Source organism: Hyaena hyaena, unplaced genomic scaffold (assembly GCF_003009895.1).
Source record: "Hyaena hyaena isolate Hyena2069 unplaced genomic scaffold, ASM300989v1 scaffold_22, whole genome shotgun sequence".
Classification (NCBI taxonomy): domain Eukaryota; kingdom Metazoa; phylum Chordata; class Mammalia; order Carnivora; family Hyaenidae; genus Hyaena; species Hyaena hyaena.
The window spans coordinates 2,535,322-2,557,101 of record NW_024080654.1 but is presented as its reverse complement, the minus strand read 5'-3'; the positions used below and the strand labels follow the sequence as shown (position 1 = coordinate 2,557,101).

The following is a 21,780-nucleotide window of genomic DNA, read 5'->3' as shown; positions in this document are numbered from 1 at the left end:
TTTGTTTTCTGAAGACCTAAATACCATGAATCAGCTTTAAATTTTATAGCAGAGGGTGTCCTACTTCAAGGTCTCAACATGAAATGGAAATGAAATATTGAATTGTGAGTATTTGCTTCCTAAGTAAAAGGCAGTGACTGAGGTTTTAGGAGAATGGAAAGGGAGTGAGAGAAGAAATTCAAAAGACAGCTTGACAGGGCGGATTAAATCACTGGAGATCTCAGCTTAACGTATGAGAATCTCAGTGTAAAACCTAGTCTGAAAGGCAGAGCAGGAAAGAGCTAGTTTTCGGCATGCGTAGAGTCAATGCTCTTTCACCAGCTATGAATGGTGTGGCTAAGAGAGAATGTGAGAAGGAGAGAGCATGTCCAGGGAAGGAATTAGGGCATCACTCCTTCCTCACTCTTTACAATCAGAAAGACACATGGAAACATACCAGTGTTTGAAAGCCACTAAATCTGATTTGGAAACAATACCATTATATGCGTGAATCAGAGATATGAAGTATCTGGTCTGTAACTGTATTTCATTCCTTCAATGAAATATGGACGTGGGGGTTACTTGAAGATATGATGCCATTCCGCGTGTAGTTATGAAGGTGGTATCAGAGATGGGGTTTTCCAGTTCAGGGCAACAATTAGCAGGGTTGAAATAGCCTAAGAAGAAATCACAAGCTCAAATATTTGAATTCATTCTATAACAATGGAGGTGTGAAGAGGTTTGTCTTCATTTAGATCAATAAGACAAGATATTGGAATACACAGCAGAGAAATGAAAGAAGGTCCATGAGATTTACATATGGGAGAGCATCAAGCTGTGAATATACAGTATCTGTCTGTAGTAATTCAGCCAAAATATTCCAAATATGAAATAAGGATGTTCTTACAAATCTTACTCACCTAAAAATGAAAGAACTTGATGACTTATTGGCTGTAGAGAATGTAAGATTATGAACAGTTAAATAGTAATACTTTTTTTTTTTAGTAAAAAATGACTGGTACTGGAAAATCACAATTTGTGACTAAAAATATAGGAGGTGATCATTGGAGAATGAGGGCTGAAGCTGTTGAGAGCCATTGGGTGTCGAAAAAGAATCCCTGTGAATGGGATTCTTTGCTGGGCAGACTGGCCCATATTGGAGAGTGAGGGGTGGGAGGAAGTGGAGAGTTGAGCAAAAGCTGGAAGGGACGTTAGAATTCATGGCCTCCATCTCCCGTTCATACAGAGAATTTATGCTTAGACCCTTCTAGAAATAGAGGATGCCCCATTCCCGTCTCTGCACTGGCTTGATCGAATATCTGACCATTGACCATAGCCTGCATTCGTGAGTCACCCCAGTTTGGTGGTGTCTCTTCATCCTGGTCTTTCAGGTGTGAAATGAGGGGCCATGCCCCTTTCTGAGTGTTCAGCCCCTCAGATCCCGTGTTCCTGTTTCCTTTCACTGCTCTTCACAGGGTATCGCTTCCACTTTCTACTTTCCTGATTGTCCTCTGGGCACACTCTAAGTTCCTTCCTAAAATGTGGTGCCCAGATTTAAACATGATGCTCCAAATCCATTTCACACACCGAGGAATCGAGGGACACAGATGTTCCCTTTGTTCTGAATCCTGTGCGTCTGTTTCTGCAGCTTAGGTTTGCGAGGGACTGGCAGCGAGATGTCCCCGTTCACTCCCGTTAGTGTTCACCGTGAAGCCGCCCCAGATGCCCTGGTGTTTGTAACAGGTTCTGTTATTTATCTAGGTCTCCTTCATTTTGGGACCTGGAGTCAATTCTTGGAAACGTAAGATGCGCGATTTAAGGCTACTGTATTAAATTACATTTTTAATTCACCAGCAAACAAATCAGCAGAGAATTTGAACAAGGTGGAAAGTGAGCCTGGTGTCACGTCACAGACGCTAGGAATATTTTTGGGAATCCGTTGTAAAAATATGTTTACTAGTTTTATGACATTATTATATAAAATTTATATAACATGACTATATTTTTTGCTTTGTTTTCTCTAGTTTCTGTAATGTCTCTTTTGTTTCCTTTCCTATAACACGCATGAAATTAAAATTCTGTCCTTGAAAGGCACCCATGGGTGTGTCTCCTTTTGTGTGTTCCTCTTCCCCAAATAGTGACAGAGCTCAAGAGGTAGACTTGTGACTGTACCAGTTACCAGCTGCAAGGCTAGGGTGAATTTGAAATGATCTTTTCACCTTAGTTTCTTTACCTTTAAAATGGGCACAATAATAATATCTTTCTTGTAAGGATGCTGCGACAGTCACACAAGATACCTCATATGAACTGTTAAGACGAATCGCCACAAACAGAAAGGCATTAGTAAATAATAGCTACTTTATTGGACTACCCCTGAATCTGGAATTTTAAAAAATATTTCAGCACTTATATCAAAGCTCATTTCAAGCATGTTTCAAATATGCATTCACATTTAAAAGTTTTAAAAATGTTTATTCATTTATTTTAGAGGGAGGGGAGGGGCAGAGAGAGACACACACAGAATCCGAAGCAGGCTCCCAGCTGTCAGCACAGAGCCCAGTGTGGGGCTCAAACTCACGAACTACAAAATCATGACCTGAGCCGAAGTCAGATGCTCAACTGACTGTGCCCCTGCATTCACATTTTTGATTGTCCTGAAATCTCTTACATCCTAGGGAAACTGTTTCCTATGCAAGTTTATATCCGTAAGATCTGCCGGGCTCCTGGTAGACAGCAGGTCTGCAAGAAATGCTCCTGAATTTCATGCGATGAATGAAGATGTGATGCAGTCTAAGAGCTCATGAGTCGCCCTGGACTCTGGCTTGGGGACCGCACTTCTCAGGATGTGAGGCTGGTGAAAACCTGTGATGGGTTCTGTGTGTGTGGACGGCTGTGTTACCGTGGCGCCTAGACGCTCAGCGCGCTCCAGACCCGTTTCTGCGCACTTCCTCGCCGTATCCTCGCTCCAGCCCTGTGACTCAGCTTTGATCCCCAGCCCCCTCTTACGGATGAGGACACTGAGGGCATGAGGCTCTTACCCCGGGCTCCCGCTCAGCTGGGGAGGGATGGAGACGGACCCAGAACCCAGCCTGTCTGGCTCCGGAGCCCAGATAACTCATCACTGCCCTTCATTGCTGGTCACCCCGCTGAGCTGCTCAAGCTCAGTGTTTCTACTGATAACAGTGGTTTAAAAAAAGACTTGAACTTGACCCCAGAGTTAGGTCAGTGTGCACATGTGTATCGTTTTCTCCTGACTGCTTTTGGAAGCTGGAGCTCATGGGCCACGATCCTTCCTTCTCCCCTCCGGCCACTGAGCCCGGCAAGTTGCGCCTGTGAGAAGAACAAGGTCTCAGCTGGCACTTTAGGACACTTTGATGTGCCACTGTTACTAAGATCTCACCACTGAGCGGGTCCAGGCCACATGCACCACGGCCAGCCTGCTCAGTCCTTTCCTAACTAAGCTGAGAACCACTGAGCCTCCCTTGTCTTTGAAATGGGGGGGGGGGGGTTGGCGCTTTCTCACACTGTTGGAAAGAGTGAGGGAAGTAACATGCGAGAGCATATAACATGTTGTCTAGTTTAGGGTAGAACGTGTTGTTTGCAGCCAAATGACGTTGATAACCCAACGGGAGACATGAGAATTCCCATCAAGAACTACAGTATGACGTAGTCTCTGGGCCATATTGTCTAGACATGCAGAATAGAGATACTGGCGAGGAAAGTGCCCTCCTCATTCTGGAAAGAGGGAGAGAGGTCCATAAAAATTGGGATTTCTGCCTGGTCCTTGAAGAAAATTTTTGGCTCCTTCAGAGCATGGCTAATTTAATGGCGATCTGTTCGCTTAGAGGGCATGGGTACAGAGACAGGACTGTTTTCCTAACCATCCCTTCCCCCATTGCTCAGCATGGAGCCGTACGCGCACTAGGAATTCAGTAAATATCTGTTGGGTGAATTAGTAAACAATAGAAAATGTAACACCCAGAGTGATATACTGTGTTAGGTCAGAGGTATTTTTAGCTCCATCTTGTGAAAAACTTAGACTCGGAGAGGTTGTAATTTGTCCAAAACAGTTCACCTCATCAGGAAAAGTGAACTGAATATGCTTTACAAAAGCATTTCTGTAAAATCTGCGACTGCTTTTTTTTTCGAGGGTTTTGTCCTCCCAATTTGGAAAGAAATGCCAGAATAAAATTGTGTTCAAATTGCTGTGGATTCCAGTAGTGATTTCTTAGAGTCTTCATTTTCCTAGCTGATTTAAAAGTCTTATGAGAGTTTTGAGTTGAGTTGAATTGAATTGAATTGAACCTGTTGAGAGCTCCCTGGAGGAGCTACCACTAGGGTTTGCAAACCATTCGCAAAAGGTAGAGCATGACATATAGATTCAGGGCTCTGCAGCACACCTGCGCACATGAAGGCAAATACACACATTGAGACTGACCCGGAATTTCTGCTACCACAACAAGCCTTTTTCAGCACCTTTGAAACGTCAAGAGAAATGATTGAAATAAGTGGCTGCTCTTCTCGAATTCATTAGGGGTAAATATTCTAGCTCAGTATCTGTAACATAGTACACACTCAATTAATCGTTGATGAATAGAAGCATAACAGGCTGACTTAAGTAATTAGTTGAATGATGAATGCTTAAAGGTACTTGAAGTTTATCATTTAAGGGAAAAAATGGTCTTTAGCAGGATTGAAAACGTAAGCGACATTTTCAACCTAGTTGATCTTAGATTCATACCAAATAGTGATATTTATTGTTATTTTTCAGTGATAAAGAAGTCAAAACTTGTTTTTATTAAACGTAAGAGAAAATTTTTGTATGATAATATTTTGTTTTGTTTTGTTTTAGAGAATTTATGGGGGAAATGGAGACAGATGATTAGAACAAGAACAAAATATCACGCCCCTGAGATTATTTTATAAAATTCTTATTTTCACCCCGTGGCAAAGTAGCGACAGGATTATTCTTTTAATAGCTTCAAAGCATTGACATATAGTAGCTGCAAACAAAAATAGCAGTCTACATTCAACATTGTTTTTAACCTAGCTTATTCCATGAGTGTGATTTATAATCCTGACCAGTGATTTATCATATATATCAAGATAGGTTTGCATATTTTGGCACTGTTTTTGTTTTCACTCATGTTTCTGATAAGAAAATTGAAAATAATCCATCAAGGTAGAATATAATCGAGCTGGAATATGTCAAAGATCTGAATAAAGTATGTATCACAAGACTGTAATTTCGGTAGACACCGAGCCAATATACTGTTTACCTTCATTAAGAACTAGAACTTTCATTTTATCCTTTGAGGCAATTCTTGCATTAAAAGTAAGAATGTGAATTATTCATCCTAAATTACTTGAGCTTAGCAAAGCACATTCTAGACATTCATTTAATGTTCATTAAATAAAGCAAATATAAGATGTAAGAAACCTGTTTTTAATGTAATAGGTAATAAAGATCTATCCTGAAATTTTCCATTCCATAAAATTCAAACATTAATTTTTAACTGGGAACAATCACAAATGGTAGAGATTTTGCATATAATTTTTGAATACCACATTTTAAGAAGTGTGTTTCTTAGAACACTGCTTTCAGAGGGGTTAACAAATGTTCTCTTACCTAAGACCCAAGATCTCAGAGCTTTTATTATAATAGGATAATATGCAAGACCATGACCCAAGAAGAGATCTAATTACTGTGTTTCCCACAGCCATTTCACCACAGAATTTCTTTCTTTTTTCAGTATGTTTTAGGAAAGGCTATTGTAAATGATACCACACATTTCAGATTAATTTATCCTTTGCTGATATATTCCCTACTTTGTTAATAAAAGATTTTTTTCACATAGTATTTCATATAACTCCTCAAATGTCTCACTGAGGTATAATATATACATCTATCTATCTATCTACATATAGATAGATAGGTAGATGAATATAGATATAGATATGATGGCTTCTAGTCAATTTGATAGCCATTAAATGTTATGCTGTGTTAATTATGATCATAATATATAGACTTAAAATCTATTTGTATGTTCAGTTGCAGTACATTTTAAAAATAAAAATTCAAATACTTATACTATATTAATAAAAAAATTATATTAAAATATACTCTTAAAGGAATATACAAATTTGTGATTTGGAAACATCCAAAAAGTAAAGTTAAAGGTTGTATTAGTTTTGTGTTTTGGTTAGATTTTTTGAGCTTTAATCACTAACATAATACAAATCTAAGCTGCTTGCAAGGTAAAATATTACATATCTTGTAAGTAGATTTTCAAATGAAATGGTTTTATGCCCTTTGGGAAGAAAAATGTGTGCCCAGTGATTTTATTTAAGGTGTTAAATGCAAACTCCCTGCTTCCTCAGAAGGAAGAATATAAATGACTACAAGGACGCTAAAGGTCAAGGAAAATTTAGGCCAAACCCAAGAATGCAACAAAAGTATTGCCAGAAGCAAAGTAGACACAGTGAAAAGGAAATTCTTTACAAAGGGAAGAAAAAAATGACAGTTTAGGTCACTCAAGATTTAATTGACTACTCAAAGTCAGAGAGAACAAAGCCTTCTGATGACCTTTTGCAATGGTCCTACTGAGATTTCAACCCGGTCATTAAGATATCTTCCTAATTACACCAGACAACTCTCAGACAGGCTACTGGTAAATCCTGCACTTTTGAGAAAAATAGTGGGAAAACGGCTCGCAAGCAATTAGATGGATCATTGGGTCTCTGGAGAGTCTGTATTATTTACCTATGAAACGTGATACTTTGAGGTCTATTTTAGAAAGTAAAGCCCAGTTATGAATAATTATGAAAAATATCTGTCCCGAAGATGGAGAGCTCTTCTTGATTAGTGAACTCAAGTCACTATCCTGGGTATCTGGAGAATTCACAATGCACCATGGCCAAGTAACTATTTGACCTCTACAACTTGAGGCATACAACAGCTGCATCATCTATACAGTTGACGTTGGCCCAAGAGAATGCCTTAGATAACTCCGGTCACTGTTGGAGACTATTGTAATTCTAGGACAAACTAAAGTAGATTTGGAAGTTTAGATATTTGGGGGCTCTACACTAATGACATTTTCAAAGTAGGGACCATACCCCAGTGTAGGAGTGGGACTGAGCTGTGTCCAGTTGCAGCCTTTGATCTACGGGGGACTGGCTGGTTTAGTTATGGTTAATGGAGCAGTTCTCCATATATTTTAAATTTATTTTGAGAGAGAGAGAGAGAGAGACAAAGAGAGACAGAGAGAGAATGAGCAGGGGAGGGGCAGAGAGAGGGAGACAGAGAATCCCAAGCAGGCTCTGCACCGTCATTGCAGAGACTGATGGCAGGGCTCAAACCCACGAACTGCGGGATCATGACCTGACCGGAAACCAAGAATCCGATGCTTAACCAACTGAACCATCCAGGTGCCCCTATGAACAATTTTTTAAGCATTCTGTTTCTAAACTTTAAAGAATTTCCTACATCTACAATCAGTTACTCTTATTTCTCACTTCTACTGGTAGTGTGAATTTTAAGAATTGATGGTTCTACTTAAAAAAAAAAAAGATTTGATTTCATCTTCTTCTACTTGTTTATTAGGTGTTAAAGATAGAGGAAAACTTATTTAAAGGATGGTTCAAATTGTCCAGTCCTAGTCTTCTTTTTTAATGTTTATTTATTTTGAGAGAGAGAATATGAGTTGGGCAGGGGCAGAGAGAAAGAGAGAGAGAGAGAGGAGAGTGAGCCAGAGAGAGAATATCCCCATCAGGCTCTGCTGTGTCAGTGCAGAACCTGACATGAGCCATGAGATCATGACCTGAGTGGAAATCAAGAGTCAAACGCTTAACTGACTGAGCCACCCAGGCGTCCCTGTCCAATCCTATTCTTAAGTGTTTTCTGGAGATAAATTAGTAGCAAAAAATAAGTCGCAATGATCTTGTTCATATCCTAAGTTGTTTTAAAATTACTGTGTTAATATCTTTTGTTGTGCCTCTTCATGTTGGAGAAGTTTCAAAGAATATCCCTAATCCTGTGAAGGACTTCATCTATAGATATGTAAGTTTATTTTCACTTTGCAGAAGAGAAGCCGAGAATCAGAGTGGTAAAGTAGCTTGCCACAAGTGTACAATATATAGCCTGCCAGATCCATAATTTTAGAAATAAACAATTACCCATTTATTGAGTGCTTACTATAGGCCAGATACTATTCAAAGCACTATAGATGCAACATCTGATTTTAATCAGAAATGAATCTCAGAAGGTAGAGTGCTTGGACTTCATTTTCAGTTATGGAAACTGAGCCTGAAATAGGTGTGATGACTTGGTCAAGGGCACAGGACTCAAGTGACAGAGCTGAGATCTGCATGCAGGCCAGTCTTCCTCCCAGTGGCTCTTGCTTACTCTTTAGGTCCCGAGAAGTGCCTAGTAGTGATTGCTGGGAACTCTTGCTTTCTCCATGTTTCTTTCCTTTATAATGCCTCCCTACTCTTTAAATGGATCTCTTCTTACATAGAAACATGAAGAGAGAAAAATAGTTTGTAATGATTTAACAGTGCCTTAAGGTATATTTTAGAGTAGAGTATGCTGGCATATATAAGTGGAGAAAATGTCTATTATAAATGACATTGTGAGGAGATATATATATAGATATATATATATATGTGTATACACTGACTGTATGTATATATATACAGTTGGCCCTCAAACAACTGGGGGTAAGGGGTCCCAACCCTCCACATAGTTGAAAATCTACATATAACTTATGCTTCCCTATAAACTTAACCATTGACAGCCTACTGTTAACTGGTAGCCTTACGGGTAACATAAATAATTAACACATATTTTGTATGCTGTAGGTATTATATACTGTATTCTTATAATAAAATGTGGTAGAGAAAACCAAGTGCCATTGAGAAATATTAAGGAAGATAAATACATTTATAATCCTGTACTGTAAAAAATCTGCATGTAAGTGGACCCTGTGTTCTTCAGTGGTCAACTAGATGTACACATATATAGAGGCATTCATGTAACTCTTGCACTATTACTAGGGAACATGTGAGACAGTTGATAACATTCTCCCTAGCTGTAAGGTACTAGTGTGATTCTAGGTTACTTCTCAGAAAGAATGTTCTTGTCCCCTAATTGATATATGGATATGTGACCGTAGAATATTCTGATGTGGACGATGAAACTAAATCTTATAAAGCACTGCAGATCATCTTAAGACACTAGAATGGCATTGGACAACCTCTCATTGCTACCTGAGCGCTAACCGGTGCTAGAAGCTGCCTCTGCTGCCCTGTCACGTTCAAATGTTGAGCAGGGAGAGGGAATCCTTGTCCTTGAAATCCTTCGTCTCGCCCTGGAGGAAAGTAACAGGAAGTGACACACTGTTGATGCATCTAGTCACAAAGCACAGTGTGACTTTAACTTAGGAGAAACTACTGTAGAAGGTCAGGTGGTGTGAATTTCCGTGTTGTTAAGTTTTTCTCGGTTTCTGTGCCTGTGGGACATTTATTTATTTATTTTTTCTATGCGAGAGAAGCACAGGGGTGGTGGTGGCATTGGGGTGGGGGTGGGGGTAGAATACCTCTGTATCATTTTCTGCACCTGAATCTCTCTTTATAGTCTCCCCTTTCCTCTTGCATCTTCCCTCTGGCTCTCTTACACTTTCCCCCCCACATGCCCAATTTCTTTTTTTTAAATTTTAAGTGTTTATTTATTTTTGAGAGAGAGAGAGAGAGAATGAATGAATGAATGAATGAATGAGGGAGGGCCAGAGAGAGAGGAAAACACAGAATCCAAAGCAAGCTTCAGACTTTGAGCTGTCAGCACAGAACTCAACGCAGGGCTCAAACTCAGAAACGGTGAGATCATGACCTGAGCCAAAGTTGGCCACTTAACCGACTGAGCCCCCCAGGTACCCCTTTCCTCCCGAACCCCAATTTCTAATTCTTTCTGTTGTCAGTTGCCTGCTTCCCTTAGGCAGAATACAAAATAAAATTATAAAAAGGAACTCTGAGTCACTTTTGGGCTCTTTCTGTGATATGACAATAAAGATGAATTTGCTTGTATTTCTGTAGCTTTTAGTTGATTCTTTTTATGGATCAGATGCTCCTTAAAACAAAGAATGGAGCAGAAGTCCAGATTCTGTGCCTCTCTGTGACTGTTTTGAACTGAATATGTGAAATCAATATATGACAATGAGCAGTTTAGAAATTGGGTTGCATCAGTTTATTTTAATGGAATTTGTTTTGTGTTTTAAATGGAATCAGTGCTCTTTGAATGTTGCTTGAACATGAAGCATGTTCGTAATAAGAGGTTTTTCTTATGTTTTACATATGCGGATATAAGGCTTCTCATAGGCTGATCACAATTCTAAAATATTCCGCTTGACACTTAATCCATCTGTTTAAGTCTGTATTGATTATACATATCATTACCCCAGCCAATATGTGAGATGGTGAATTGATTGCAGATTTCAATAGGTATTTCTCCTGTCATTGTTAGTGCTAATAGGTCTACATTTCCATGTGTTTTGTAGTAAAATTCCACTTGAAGGAAAATGACTTTTTAGTGACCTACTCATACATTTTCTTTATGTCTGATTTCACTTGATTTAAAAAGATCAAGTTTGGGTGAGCACATCGTTCTTTACAACTTAGCTTTTTTCCAGCGGCATTTGGAATTGCTAAGCCATTGTTTGTGTTAGTTTGGTGTCTAATATAAAAGGTGTCTGTTTTATTTACTTGATTGCTAGGGATGATACAGCTTCATTTTATTACTACTGCCCTCAGTGAGGTTGACTAAGGTTCTCAGGTGGCCGTGAGCCACAGGCCCCTCCTGGAAGAAGGGGTGCAACTGCAGAAAAGCTCACTGTACTATTACATCCACTTTGTAACTCAACATGAAGGATAATCATCAACGGAACTACTGGTAGCCTCTGATGGAGCCATTATGGTTGATCTTTCTCTACCTTATGTTTTGTATTTTTATAGCGAACAAAGAAAAAAAGAGCTAAAATATAGCTATTTTTAAAAGGAGGCTAATGTGACCTAGATAAAGAGGAATTTAAAACAGCTAGTTGATGAGACCCTAAAGGATGTGATTTATTGTAGACATAATATATTCCTCAAATATTTATAAAGGTTTAATAATAGGTACTCTCTAAATATTTCATTCCCTTCAATGCCCCCCAAATCTAGGTAATATTTATTAGTTTAAATATTTATTAATTTAGTAGGCTTAAATAAATGCAGATGATATTTCAGGACTATTTTAGCAAGACCAGGTTTTATAAATGATGCAAGCAAGGTATCTATTTTCATTTATGATGACTATAAACAGTTAGGAATTCTATTTACTAAGTGATCTCATGAGAGACCATTTCATTTCATTTTTAAATCTGTCCTCATTTATAAATCTATTCTCATTTTCTAAATCTGTGCTTAAGTAGTGTAACCATGTATGTGTAGATATAGGCAGAAACATATACTTTTATATACATACACATATAGTCGGAACAAAATTGGTAAATATTATGTAAGTCGGCTTGTGAGCCTCTGGGCTAAGCTGTGATAACTAATCAAGACAATATGGGACTTGAGTAAGCCATCGCTAGTGTAACCATGTATGTGTAGATATAGGCAGAAACACATACATTTATATACATACACATATAGTCGGAACAAAATTGGTAAATATTATGTAAGTCGGCTTGTGAGCCTCTGGGCTAAGCTGTGATAACTAATCAAGACAATATGGGACTTGAGTAAGCCGTCGCTTACATAAGCAAGCCGTCGGGGTCCATCCGCATCAACCAGATACTCCCCTTGGAATTTTGTTGTTAGATAAATATTTTAGGGAGAGATTTAGAAACCCCGTTGGACCGTATTTATCCAGAACACATTCTGATGGTACCCAGCGCTTTGGAAATGGGTGTTCACGGCCTGTTGAACATTTGTGGTGCAGCGAAGGTCCATACATGGCGATTAACACAGCAAAGCTGCAAAATGAAGGAAGTTGTGGGATTTCACTATTCTTCTGCCAAACTGCTTGCACGTGTGGTGCTAGGGTGTCTGGTGCGCCCACGCCAGCAGCACAGCTCCTTTCCGTTTGGTGGTACGTCTCAGTCAGCGAAGTGGCAGATACATATCTGCTGGACGTCTCTTTCCGTGGCTGAGGAGCAACTCTTGGTTTAGAGAGTGCATGTTAAGGACACAGTGATTTGCACGGACTTGAAAAGCAGGGACTATGTGTCTTCCATGCACCGGGCACTCCCAGGTTGTGAGACAAATCGCTTCATAACCTTAGTGTTTCTTTTAGCCAGTGGCTGGGAAGTGACAGATCAACCACAGCTGTTCGAAGGGTTTGACTCGATACCATGTAGTTGGCCTGAGCACAGAGAATATTTTGCTAGAAAAAGTGTAGACTCCCCTAAAATACGTCTCCATCTGTTCTGGGGGATTTTGCACTGTTCCCCCTGATTTTACAGATCTCGGTCGTCTGGTGAACATATTTGTGAAAGCAGAAACTTCTTGGTATTAGCTGTTATGCTTTATACGTGTCTGACAGCACAAGATGGCCATTTTGACACAGTCACAATAATTTTTAGGTACTGGTTTTAAGAAGTCAAATATGCTTGGCTTTCCTCTTCTTAATTTTTCTCACTTAGGTGAGACAGAGTCCCTTCACTAGAGTACTTCATCATATATTGATGTCAAGGTCTCTACCTGTCTCTATAAACATAGACATAGGTATATAGATATAGATACAGACACAGATAATAGATATTTGCAGATGCCGTGTGGGTACATATACACAAACAATAAAGCTTGGCCTAATGATGTTGCAGTGTCTAGTCATCTGTTTCCTCTCCTAACATTGTCAAAATATTTCCCCCCTGGCTGAAAGCAGTGGGGACAGAAAACAAAGAGGTCACCACAGTGGGGAAATCTCCTTGATGTTAAGGTACCTCACCATATGTTGCCTGGCCAGCTCTCCCAGAGGTCATTGAACAGAAAGGCTCAAAGACCAAACCAAGGAGCTCGGATTGTCAAGACGATCACATCAATGTAAACGCGTAGTGAAAAGCAGGGGGAAGAAAACTGTAGGTAACACGCATGGAATGGGGTGCCAGTAGGGCGGGGCAGCTTGCCATCAAGCAAAGTAGACCTCTTGGCCTTTGGTGAGAATCTTATAAAATTAGTGTATTGGGGCGCCTGGGTGGCTCAGTTGGTTGGGCGGCCGACTGCGGCTCAGGTCATGATCTCGGGATTTGTGGGTTTGATCCCCATGTCGGGCTCTGTGCTGACAGCTCAGAGCCTGGAGTCTGCTTCGGATTCTATGTCTCCTTCTCTCTCTGCCATTCCCCTGCTCTGTCTCTCTGTCTCTCAAAAATAAACATTAAAAAAATAAGAAATAAATAAAAAAATAAAATTAGTGTATTCAGTGATAAAAAATGGTAGAATTTATACCAGTAGAATAATACATAACTACAATTACCCAAGTCAATGACAGAAATTATTATGTATTTCTAAGTTTTCTAGTAATACCTTTTGCTGCCTTTTTATTAATGATGTGTGTTTCAGACATGCAGAAGTAGGTCCAGAATGTTAAGAAATATTTTGAAGGAAACTTAAAATGGAAACCATCTTGTCTACTATTTTTCTCCCTAGGGAACTGGGAAGGTCTGCCATTTTTTTTTTTTTTTTTTTATTTCGGTATGGAAAACTTTAGTATAGATCCCAGATGTTCTGAAAGTACATAATTTGAGAACCAGCGATTTAGTCTGAAGAAAATAATAACAACTAAATAACTATTTTTAAGGCAATAAGTGGACATTATATGGAGGATAGTTTCTTCTGATACTTAATTTATTGGAGTTACTATTTTTATTTATTGGAGCCTAACAGTGATAATTCTTGGATGAGGAGGAAGAGGGTTAAGAGCACTTTAACTGGTCTTCCTCATTTGTGTAGATATAGACTTTCTTACTTTTATCATTCTGCTGTAGTATGTTTAGGAGATTTTATAAAATATATAAAGTGGTTTCCAATGATGTTGGATGCCAGACAATGATTCATTCATTTATTTAGGTTAAAATTGGACAGCTTTTCATTTAAATAAATAGTTTTGAAACAGATGTGCTTATTGTTATTTTTTGCAGCATCCTCCAAGGCTAATATCTAGAGGTTAGATACTCAGGCTCCTGTCTGTGCTGGTTGATTTTTTTCTCTAACTCCTCTCAAAATCTGCTGTACAGACACATAGTCTTTCTAGTCTCCATTCAGCCTCCAATTTCAGGACCTTTATTCTCTTTCTCCCCCCACCCATTGTATGGTTAACTGTGGACTCAACTTTCAGATATAGACTTACAAGATTCCCCTAGAATGAGAGATGTACACCTACTGTGTGCTCCTCTCTGTACCTCTCACAACTGTCACAGAGTCAGCTTAAATTTATCTTTCTGATAAAATGTGAGCCCATCTAGAGTAAAACCAATAGCTATATAAGTAAGAACGTCCAGTGCAGCCCATCATTTTATTCTTGGCACCACAGCACACACTAAATAAATCGTTGACTGAATAAATGGGTCAGTGCCCCAAATACCTAATTTGAATCCTACTTTGTCACCTACTGGTTGTGTGCCCTTGGACACATAAAGATAATGATGATGATATTTATAATATTAATGACAACAGTAATGACAATAGTAGCAAGCCACCATCACTGTCACATACGGAGCACTTTTGATGTACTAGGTCCTTTTTAAACTTTTTCGTGTATTAATTCATTTAATCTTCATAATAAACCAATTCATGAGGTACTATGATTGTGCCCGTTGCCAGACGAGTAGGGAGAACAGGAGTGTTAAATGCGTGGGTCAAGGTCATGTAGCTCAGAAGCAGAGAACTGCCCTTGGAATCAAACACTTCAAATCTGAAATCATGTTCAGAATTATTGTGGCTTTATGTGTTAGGCTTCCATTCCTTTCTTTTTTTTTTTTTTTTTTTACATTTTTTAATGTTTTATTTATTTCTGAGAGGGAGAGAGAGACAGCGTGAGCAGGGGAGGGACAGAGAGAGAGGGAGACACAGAATCTGAAACAGGCTCCAGGCTCTGAGTTAGCTGTCAGCCCAGAGCCTGACACGGGGCTCGAACCCACAAACCGTGAGATCATGACCTGAGCCAAAGTTGGATGCTTAACCTACTGAGCCACCCAGGTGCCTCTCCATTGCTTTCTTTATATAAGGGTTGTTGTAACAATTTCCAGTAAGGGTGGTCAGCATTACAATATCTAATGTATGCAAGCTGCTTAGCACAGTGCCTGATTTGTAATGAAAGTTTAATAAATAACAGGATCTGCTGTCATAATATATGTCCAGTGCCTCGTTGAGGGCTTATAAGGTTGTAGGCTTGAGGTAAATGTTAGTTCCTTTCTTCTTTCTTTCCCCTTAATTAGAGAACGTCAGAGGCAACTACTTGTGCAAAGGAATTAGGTCCAGAGCATATTGAATTGGCCACCTAGGAAAGGAATAATACCTGGTACAAGCTATAAAAGAAGAGAATAGATTTCGGAAAACAGCTCCTGTAACCGAGTACTAATACTTGGCTGGGATTGTGATAAAAGCGTCTGGCGTTTGAATAATATTTCTAACTTTCAAAGCATGTTCACTTCTCTCTTGTCATTTTATATTTTATGGCTGACCTTGGGAGAGAAGATATAATATCACAATTCCCATTTTACAAAGGATCCTTGGTGACTTGCTGAAGACAGGAGTGGATAGGATACAAAGAAGAACTAGAAGTTGTATCGCTAGACTGTCGTTATGTAAAAATGTAATTAATCATCAAACCAGGATGTTTCTGAGGATGGTAGAGGAAACTGAACGATTATGTGAGTATGGCAGACGCCAGGGCCCGCGAGGAGGTAGGTGCCCGTTTCTGCCGCCCATATTCTTACTTATCTTGCTTGCCTTTCCTCTTGCCCAGCATGCATCACACTGACTCAAAATATTCTTCTTCCTTGAACTCCAGAGGGTGGGTCCTTTTCTCAGGGTGCCCGAAGTTCCACTTGCTCTGCACACAACATTCCACATTATGGAAATCAGACATATCTCTTTGAAAAGAATGAGAAATTTACCTTGATGCAGCACGTGTGTGTGTGTCTGTGTGTGTGTATTTGAGATGAAGGCTGAAAGGCTAGCATACTTGACATGACTTGCTTCTACAACTGAACTTTCATTTTGCTCTACTGAATCTCCTTTTATCAGCAATATTTAACCATATATTAGTTTCCTTATACTGCTGTAACAAGGCGCCATAAATTAGATGGGGCAGAAGAACAGAAATGTATTGTCTTATAGTTCTGAAAGCTGGAAGTCCAAAGGCAAGTTGTTTGCAGGATTGATACTTACACAGGCTTTTGAGGGAGAATCTGGTCAATCTCTGTCCAAGCTTCTGGTCATCCCCACGTTTACCTTGCCTTATAGATAAGGTACATCACTCCAGTCTTCAGCTGGTATCTCCTGTATGTCTCTGTCTTTACAATGATCATCTACAGTCACATTGGATAAGGGACCTACCCTACTCTGATATGACCTCATCTTGATATTATGTTTGCAAGGACCCTATTTCCAAATCTCATCACATTCTAAAGTACTAGGGGTTAGAAATACAACACGTTTTCTTTTTGGTAGGGGGAACAATTCACCCCTTGACAAATAGTAAGAATAACCAAACCCAATCGTATATGGAAGAATTTGCCAATGCCATATGGTCTGCATTGATCTCCTTTTCGCGATGATCTTTGCTTTAGGAAAGCAAGAAAATATAAGAACTAATTGCATCTGCCAAAGATATAACCTCATAGTGACCCCCGCTTTTCATTAACTGGAGGATGGTGATGGGATTCAATTTTATAGACAGGAATTATAAACAGTTACTACAAAATTAACGTTTTACTTAAATTATTTTCTTCCCCTGCTGTGTTTAAAAGATACGAAAATTATTTTCCTTTTTAAGTCAACAGAATTATATTAGTGTCTTATTGACATGTTTATGTCAAATATATTTCATATTTCTATCTTAGTCATAAATTGTTGCTGATTGGAATGGGAAATAATTTGGTATTTTAGTAGAATTATAGGTTATTACTAGACAATTCACACTCTAGAATGTTGAAGATGACCCAGGAGTTATTGCTGTAACTTGCTCTGACTTTACATAAACCAAAGAGACTGGTGGTTTCTGGATGGCTTCCACGGTCCCCTCAGGACACAGCTGGAGGAGAGAGGCAGTAGGGTTCAGTGAAAGAAACTCTGCTAAGAGCGGCAGAGTCCCTGGGGAGAGATCAGCAATTCCCAGCAATGAAGTCTGAAAGAGAGGGGCAAAAATAGCCATTGAAGGTAGCTAATTGAGGCTCCAAGCAGAGAGGATGGATGGATGGAGGTGCTGAGCGGGTAGGACAGAGGAAACAAGATAGAGTGTTGGCTGATGGCTTCTGTCTGGGACGCGGTCTCCTGCGCTAATTGGAATATGGGTCTGAATTCATGAGAGCCAGGTCCGTGTGCAGGACGTGAGAAGCAAACGTGTACCCATTTCCTCTACCCATTTCTACCAAAATAAAGGAGTCTTCTTAAGACACTGTGGCAGATAATTGTCCTGACCTTGCAGTTTGCTATTCTTTCTTAATCCATTGACTCCTTAGCACAAGACAGAGTCTGTTGCAAAACACACAAGCGTCTTTCTTTAAAAAACTTTTTTTTTTAATGTTTATTTTTGAGAGAGACAGAGCACTAGTTGGGGAGGAGCAGAGAGAGAGGGAGACACAGAATCTGAAGCAGGCTTCAGGCTCTGAGCCCAACTCGGGGTTCAAACCCTTGAACCGCGAGATCATGACCCGAGCCGAAGTCGGACACTTAACCTACTGAGCCCCCTAGGTATCCCCGACAAGCATCTTTCATACCACTGCTCTGAGACCTCCATGCTTCCCCACCAGGCAACTGACATTGTTCCTCTCGGTCATGCTCACTCTTTCTCAGACTAGAGAGTGTGTATGTACCCAGAAACATACACTGACCCAAATGTTTCAAAATTATTGAAAGAGATACTTCGGGAATCATGATATGTGCAGCTGTTTATATCTACAAGAATGCCTTCCTATCATTAGACAAAATTCCAAATTTTTTAGTACGAGGGCCTGCCTCTTTACATATCTTGTTCCTTGCTGTTCAAATAGATTTTCAGTAGTATCTGTTGAAGGAAGAAAAAGCACATCGTTAAGCAGAACGTGAAGCGGCCCACAATGTTGCTCTCCCCCTCCTCCGAATTGCTGCTTCTCCCAGATGAAGCCTCCATTGCAGTGATGTCCATTCTCCCCACAAACCTCTTACCCTTTCTTCCACTGAGAACACCTCCTTGGAGTGTCTTCCTTCTGTACTGCTAATTCAGGCATACTCTTACATTATCGCCTGGACCGTGCTGCTCTCGCACCTTCCTGCATGTATCTGTAAAGGCCACACACGACCACATACTGCCTCGCCATGGCCTTGCTCCTGGTTTAAAGGCATGGACCACATCTGGAATCATCTCAGAACTTGTGTAGTATGAGGTTTTTGTGTTCACATGTCTTGTTTTTAGTTAAAATTTTTTTAATGTTTTATTTATTTTTGAGAGAGAGAGAGAGGGAGAGAGAGTATGAGCAGGGGAGGAGCAGAGAGAGAGGGAGACTCAGAAACCAAAGCAGGCTCCAGGCTCTGAGCCATCAGCACAGAGCCTGAGGCAGGGCTCGAACTCGTGAACCGTGAGATCATGACTTGAGCTGAAGTCGGAAGCTTAACTGACTGAGCCACTCAGGCGCCCCCTAACATAATCTTTAGTCCAGTGTCACATCTGGCTGTCATGTTTTCCTTTACAAAACTTTGAGTGAACTTCTGTAATGATGGACGACTGGAAGTTAAGACACACGTGCCAGTTTGTAGCCTTTATTGGGAACTTAGTATGTGAAACTTATGATAATAACACAACAGAGACTTCATGAGACTAATTGTGAAGATTTGTGTGACCACTATACCTAATGTCATTACAACAAAATCTGATCCTGAAACCTCTGATTGTAACCAAATAATTAATTTTGCAATGTGCTCAGGCATCCGCCCTTGTTTACTGCATGAAAAGACAAGTGTGGATCTGCTATTGAGGTTAATTGTTGCTTTCACGGCTCACTCACCCACTTCCTTTGCACCTTGTAGGATTGTCTCAGACCTAGGACATTCTTGTGAAAATTGATATCCATGGTTTATGGGCCACAAGGAATCATTTAAATGGTGACGGATCCCTGGAGGTGTTCAGTATAGTTATGCATGCATGTTTTAAGATGACAGTTGTGAGGTTACAAAAGCTGGTAGACTTTCCTGGGCTAACATTTATTTTATGTTAAAATATGGCATCTCCATCATGATTTACATCCTTTTTTTTAAAAAAAAACTTTATTTATTTTGAAGAGAGAGGGCAAGGGAAAGGCAGAGATAGACAGGGAGAGAGAATCCCAAGCAGGCCCCATGCTGTCAACGTGGAGCCTGATGCAGGGCTTTAACCCATGAACCCTGAGATCATGGCCTGAGTTGAAACTAAGAGTCCAAAGCTCAGCATACTGAACCACCCAGGTGCCCCCTATCTACTTCTGTTGCATATGCACTTTTGTATGTATGCTTTATATACGTTGACGTTAAACACATTTAGTATTTGGTTATGATGATTCAGGTGTGAGTCCACAGTCTGCCTCTGTGCCCCTCAAAGTGCAGTCAATGGACCTGCACTGTTGCATCATGGGGGAAGCGTGCTAAAAATGCAGAACTCAGGGCAAGAGACCGAGAAGAGTCTTGAAAGGCCTATTTATCTGAATCATGGCATCATCCTATAAGGGTCTGCTCTCTCAGGTCACTCAGCTCTGGAATCTCCAGGATGTTCTGGCTGAAAGCAGCCCCAGAGCTGTGAGCAGTTCATTCAGCAGCAGCTGGAAGAGGAGAAACACCTCTGGGCAGCCCCGGAGCCACAGCTCTGTCTACAAACCAGGGTCCCGAAAATGAAAGAGGAGAATACTTTTTATCCACCTTTGTCAAAGTTGGAAAGGACCCCAGCTCCACAGTCGTCCGCTCACCCGGCACCTCTAAGTGCTGGCCGGCCAGCAGGTGTGGCTCATATGTCACATGTTCATACAGTCGTTGATGTTGCCTACAACCCTGGTGTCCTCCAGGCAGCAGAAGGACACCATGTGGAAAAAGATTAATTTATACGGATGACCATGAAATGCATTGAGGACGAATTCCAATGTACTCTCTCACACTCTTACAACATTCCTAACTTTAGAATCGAAGGAAGCATTCAAAGCATGAAGCAAAATCAGAATCCAGACTGAGATTTCCAGTACAGAGATCCTGAAAATTGAAATAGAAGTTATATTACTTCGTAGTAGTTCAGTGTGTCTTTGTGACCTTAGTGTTACTGAGGCTGATTTATCGATTGAGATCTCTGAGAAGTACAGATTGCATTGCATACTCCAGAATACGCATACTGAAATGACCACCACAGAATTAATCAAATAGAAAACTACATTAGTCATCACAATGCCATTGGTGTAAGTCAAGAGCATCATCTGCTTTGGGCTTTTCACGTGATGCTTTCCTGCTGCCTGTCTTGTGAATTACCTGACCTTCATTATGGGTAATGAGGTAGTGGTTTATCTTTAGCACTGGTTTCTTATTTTCTAAGGGTTCTTTTTCAACAAATCATGTTTGTTGAAAACAAATCATCAACTGTCTTTTTTTTTTTTTTTTTAAACTCACTCTTTCTCCTCCTCAAACTTGGCCTGAAGTAGAAACTATGGAAAACAGTATTGCCTTCCTTTGAAGGTATTTCTAATGCCCTTAAAGTAACAAATATCATTTGGGAATTCTGTTTGCTTCCAGGTAACATGTAAGAATCCTTGGTTTGCCTGTTGGAAATTTTTTTTTTTTTTTTTTTTTATCTCTAGCAAATTTTCGTTTCAGGAATTAAAAACAAAAATTTTGAAAAGCAGAATTCAGGTGCTGCCCTGAACTGCTAGGTCAAAGTTAGAATTCATAAGAAGCTCTGTCTCAAAGTTTTCTATGCACATTAAAGTTTGAGCACTGTTCTCCATCTCGACGAAATGTCCTCTTTGTAGATGTGAATTAGCATTTGGTTTTGAAATATTGCCATTGTCTCTGGGAACTTAAGCCCCTAGAGAAATAACTTAATATTTTTCACACACAAAAAAATCTTCTAGCTTCTACTTGGCAGATGGAGATTTTACTCTGGGGTCACACAGGTGAAATATTATAAAGATTAGATGCAGTGTCTTTAGGCGCCTGGAAAGCAAGATTTCATGAGAGACTCTGTGTCTAATAGGCCTCAATATCGTTGAAAGTAGGTTTACTTTTCCTCAGTAGTGACCCATCATTCCTTTTCACATGTCTTTATCATGTAGAATTCTATAAAGTTGTCATAGAATTGTGTATAAATATAAATTTTGGCCAAATGAATTAGCTGGGTCTGATTTTTCTTGCTTGTTATTTAACAAGGCTCCAGGTTGTCCAGCACAGTATTTTATATGCTGACAAATGCAACCAGTTGTAACTTCAGGTTAGTCCTAAGTCTATGGTAGACTGTAACTCCTCCTCTATGTGTACATATATATACACATATGTGTGCACAGATATACATATGTGTGTAAATACACGTGCACTCAAGCATATTTGGAATGAATTTTG

General features: G+C 39.8%; 1 protein-coding gene and 1 pseudogene across 1 annotated transcript in view; both read left to right on the top strand.

Annotated features, from left to right (window-relative positions):
* FAM155A (family with sequence similarity 155 member A) overlaps nt 1-21,780 on the top strand; it is a 640,338-nt gene that overhangs the window by 75,824 nt on the left and 542,734 nt on the right. The gene's annotated exons all lie outside the window — the stretch shown is intronic.
* Nucleotides 19,897-20,408, top strand: LOC120228343 (annotated as a pseudogene).